This window comes from Solanum dulcamara, chromosome 2 (assembly GCF_947179165.1).
Source record: "Solanum dulcamara chromosome 2, daSolDulc1.2, whole genome shotgun sequence".
NCBI classification, from domain to species: Eukaryota; Viridiplantae; Streptophyta; class Magnoliopsida; order Solanales; family Solanaceae; genus Solanum; species Solanum dulcamara.
The window spans coordinates 43,897,293-43,902,495 of NC_077238.1; the positions used below are offsets into that span (position 1 = coordinate 43,897,293).

Below are 5,203 nucleotides of genomic sequence, written 5' to 3' on the forward strand. Positions count from 1 at the left end.
GGTTAAGGACGGGGTGGGTACCCGAATGCTCTCTATAACGCTAGTCGGTAGAGGCCGGGGATGGGTTCCTGAATGCTCCCCGATGGAAATACAGAATAGAGGTCGAGACTAGGTACCTGGAGGATTACAGATAATTCATCACTTGGTGCCGAATATTCTCCCTTCCAATTGGACAATAACCATTCCGAGAATCTCCTCCGCAATGATTCAGCTGATATGCCACCAAAACTTGAATCAAAGATGAAATTGAACGATCACAAAGTCTAATATCACCGACGTATATCAAAATTCATGATTATACCAAGTTATAGATGAGGGTGTTCTTAAGTGCAAGGGTACCGCCTAGCTAAGGCCAAACTACCAGGCACTAGCCCGCTATACCATTCCACAAGGATCTAAGTCCACCGGAGCGATGCCAGGGAAAACTAAAGCAGGTTTACAACCTATACTAAGGACAACATGCTCCAGTATATCAACAACATGCTCATTGAACTCTTCTTACCATACTAACAAATAACTGAAAGATACGCATGCTTTTAAATACCCGAAAAACCCGATAAAAAGCCTAAAGCAGGATTTCTAACACCTAAGATATGCAATTAAGTTACCCAATCCAAATTCTAACTATTTCAATATGCTTTCACACATTCCAACTCAATATAAAGAAAGGAAAGTCTTAGTCTACCTGTAGGCTGATCACGCGAGCTCGAAATCACTATGCCGAAGCTTTTCCCTTCCGAATGACCTCAGAACACTGCCACACTGTCAAAAATAAAATCATAATGTCATTATGGTCGTTTAGGACTAATTTCATAATTTTCAAAGATGGGCCAATTTTGGGATCAAAAATGGGAATTATGGGACCCATATTTGGAATTTTGGAATTGACCCCAAAAATAGGTTCTAATTACTATCCTCAGCTTATGTTCCAAAAAGAAACACATTTTACACCAAATCACAGCGTCAACATGATGATGCAACAAAATCCCAAGTTTTAGCTAAGAAAATAGAAAAAGACAGCATCTTAGGAGCAGCAAATTACCAAAATTGATGCTCCCTCGACCTAAACCAATAGAACCACGATCATCCTTGAAGAAAACCCCACATTTTGGCCCAAAGAATCACTTCCATTGGTGTCAAAATGAGCAAAAACCTACCCCTCAAAAATTAGCACAAATCTAAGTCAGAAATATAACAACCAGTAGCTAAATTCGATGCTTTACCTCACATAAAGCCTCCCCTCACGATTCTGAGCTCATCAACTGATTCCCCACAAAGTTCCCTTGTACTTGGACTTGAATCGCCTAAATTGATCTCCAAACGAGAGACAAATCGCCCTTAGAAAAATGATACAAAGCTATTTTGCAAAGTACTTTTATTCTAAGTGACAGACCAAAAATGGCCTTCGCGAACGCGGCTACAATGGTGCACGAATACGGAGGTCAAGAAACTTGAAGTTTGCGAATGCATCCATAGGCCCACAAATGTGGAGGGAAAGCTCTCACACCTCTGTGAATGCGGCCAAGCCCTCGCGAAGGTGGAGGCAAAGGACATACATCTCCACAAATGATGTCAAGGCTCTGCGAATATGCAGAACAACATCCCGGACCTCCATGAATGCAGCCAAGGGACCGCGATCACGTAGAGTAATTTTCCCTGACCAGATATTTGCTAAAAAGATGATATTTCTTAAGTTCAAGTATTCCAATGGGGTGCTCAAAATTCGTTTGCAATCCCGTGCACGCAAATGAGAGATATGCTACCCCACCAAATTCGATATTTCGAACTCAGTGGTGCAGTTGAAATTTCCATACAAAGTCGTTACTGCTAAAAGTGGGTCCCACACCCAAGGGCCATTTTGGGCCAAATTCCACAATGGGACTCGGGATTAGATCAAAAGTCTCGGAAAGAGAACGAAGGATCGTTCTAGAACAAATTAGACATTTCAGAACTAACCGTGCTGTCAAAATTTTCATCCGAGTGTGTTTTCCAAAAATGTTTACCAAAGTTAACTATAGGAAAAATTTCAAAGGTAAAAACGCCAAATGGCTTCAAACTCGTATCGGTTTCCTCGTTACTCATACCGACCATGCTACTAGCCTAATTTGGCCATTCTGGAGCTAATGGAATCGTTAGAATTTTATTCTGAGGTTATTTTTCTAAAGTTATGTCCGAAGCCAACTTTTCAAGTTGTAGAAGCTCCGAAACAGGGAAACGGATCTAAAATCCAAATAAACAACTAGGCGACCGTGCTACCAGGGACAGTAGGTCATAAATGACCTGGAGTCGCTATAGGAATGCTCTAAACAACAAAATGGAAGTAGTATTAGAAAAATGACCTGGAGGGTCATTACAACATCCACTACTAAAACAACTGTCATGTGTGAAAGTAAAGACATTTATATACCTAGAGGATCAAATAAGCTGGGGAGCTGCTCCTGTATTTCCTTCTTGGTCTCCCAGGTAGCCTCCTCGATCACGTGGTGGTGCCATTGGACCTTAACTATAAGGATAGACCTCGAATGAAGCTGGCGAATATCTCTTGCTAGAATAGCAATCGGTTCATCAACAAAAGTCAAGCGATCATCTAACTCAACAGAATCATATTGAAATACGCAGGGCTCATCTGAGATGTATCGGCACAACATAGAAACATGGAAAACAGGGTGTATAGATGAAAATGTTGTAGGCAACTCTAGCTCATAAGCAACCTCTCCAACTCTCCTTAGAATCTCACAAGGCCCGATATACCTAGGGTTAAGCTTACCCCTCATTCTAAATCTCATCATGCCTATCAAGGGAGACACCCACAAGAACACCCGATCTCCAACCTCAAAGTGCAAGGGCCGACTGCTATGATTAACATAACTTTAATGTGTACTCTGAGTTATCCTCAGCCTATCCTGGATAACTCAAACCCTGGATATGGCATCCTAAAGTAAATCAGTATCGTGCGGCCCAGGCTTTGAAGTCTCAAACCAACCAATTAGAGAGCGACAACGCCTACCATATAAGACCTTGAATGGGGCCATCTGAATGCTAGAGTGGTAGTTGTTGTTGTACGCAAAATCCGCCAAAGGCAAGTACTGCTCCCAATAACCCTTAAACTATAATACACAAGCTCGTAGAATATCCTCTAGAACCTGTATAGTATGCTCTGACTGGCCATCGGCCTGTAGATGAAATGCCTTGCTAAGATCAACCCAGGTATCCAACTCTCTCTAAAAGGCCCTCCAAAAAATAGAAGTAAGCTAAGATCCCTTATTTGATAGAATAGACATCGGTACTCCATGCAGATGGACCATCTCCTGAATATAGATCCAAGCTAGATGATCTGCAGTAAAATTAAACTGTACTATAAAGAAATATGCTGACTTAGTCAATTGATCAACGATAACCCAAATACCATCATTACCTATGGGTGTCCGAGGCAATCCCATCATAAAGTCCATGGTAATCCGCTCCCATTTCCACTCAAGAATGGGTAATCTCTGAAATACTCCACCAGGCTGCTAATGCTCGGCCTTAACCTGATAGCAACTCAAAAATGGGATACATACTAAGCTATATCTCTCCTCATGACACACCACTAGTAATGCTGTCTCAAATACCGATACATCTTCGTGGTGCCCGAATAAATAGAGTACTTGGAATCATGGGCCTCACGAAGGATCAGCTGAATAAAGTCTCCAACTCTGGGAACACAAAGGCGATCATCAAACCGTATATTCCATCTGAATCTAAAGAATCCTGGCCACCCTCACCTCATAATACCAACTCTCAAAAATCTACCAATGCTCCATCCTTAAACTACCGTCCATGAATCTAATATAATAAAGATGACCGAGCTCTCACAAAATCCAAAATCAATTCGAAATCGAAGATGTCAAACCTGACCATCCTATTAGCCAAAGACTGGTTGTCCAAGGCTAGGGGTCACTCCATAACAGACAAGTAAGTTAAACAACCCATATTCTCTACCTTCCATCTCAAGGTGTCTGCTCAAACTCCTCAGACGACACATAAAGGGAACATCCTATGGGTCAGATGGGTTAATGGGGCTCAGTGGTAGAGAAACCCTCGATGAAGAGCCTATAATACCCAACCAATCCGACAAAGCTCTAAATCTGTGTAACAGATGTGGGCGTATCCCAACCACGAATAGCCTCAATCATCAATGGATCCACCATGACACCCTGTCCTTAGACACCACATGCCCTGGAAATGCCATAGAATCCAACCAAAACTCCCACTTTGAGAATTTAGCATAAAGCTCTTGATCTCTCCAAGTCTAGATCACAACCCTCAAATGCTGCATGTTCTCCTCTTTACTCCGTGAGTGTACTAATATATCATTGATGAACACAATCATGAAGAAGTCAAGTAAAGGCATGAATACTCGAGTCATAAGGTCTAAAAAGTTGCGGGGGATTTAGTAAGCCTAAAACATATCACAAGAAACTCATCGTGGCCATAGCAAGTCTAGAAAGTAGTCTTAGAGATATCAACAGCTCTAATCCGCAACTAGTGGTAGCCATACCTCAAGTCAATCTTAGAAAACACGGTTGCACCCTGGAGCTGGTCGAACAAATTATCAATACGAGGCATAGGGAAATGGTTTTTCAAGGTCACCTTATTCAGTTGCCTATAATCAACACACATCCGCATAGTTCCATCCTTATTCTTAACAAAAAGGATGGGTGCAACCCACAGTGACATAATTGGGAGAATAAAGCACTCACCTAAAAGATCCTCAAGCTGCACACTGAGCTTCTTGAGCTCTGCAGGGGCCATATGGTAAGGTGGTATAGAAATGGGCTAAGTGCTCGGCTCCAAATCTTTAGAAAAGTAAATATCTCTCTCTAGGGTAGGCCAGGTAGGTTAGTAGGGCAAAAATCAGTAAGCTCCCTAACAACAGGAACTGAATCAACACTAGGGGCCTCACTGGACATATCACGGATATATGCTGAGTATGCCAAACCTTCAGACACAACTAGCCACCGAGCCCACATGAAGGACATGATCCCAGTTGGTGAGCGACTATAAGCGCCTTGCCATAAGACCGGAGGAATGCTAGGCATAGCTAATGTAACGGTTTTGACATAATAGTCCAAAACCGCATGATAAAAGAATAGCCAATCCATGACTAGAACAATATTGAAGTCCAACATATCAAGTAAAATTAGATCGGTCTGAGTCTCAT

At 42.1% G+C, this 5,203-nt stretch overlaps 1 long non-coding RNA gene across 1 annotated transcript in view; it reads right to left on the minus strand.

Annotated features, from left to right (window-relative positions):
- LOC129876072 (uncharacterized) overlaps positions 1 to 2,333 on the minus strand; it is a 3,071-nt gene extending 738 nt beyond the window's left edge. Inside the window, exons 1-4 of the long non-coding RNA XR_008763288.1 lie at positions 1,224 to 2,333; positions 1,043 to 1,153; positions 686 to 762; positions 117 to 211 (exon numbers count right to left, since the gene is read on the minus strand). This is a non-coding gene — a long non-coding RNA (uncharacterized LOC129876072). The remainder of the gene's footprint in view (positions 1 to 116; positions 212 to 685; positions 763 to 1,042; positions 1,154 to 1,223) is intronic.
- Positions 2,334 to 5,203: the final 2,870 nt, after the last annotated feature.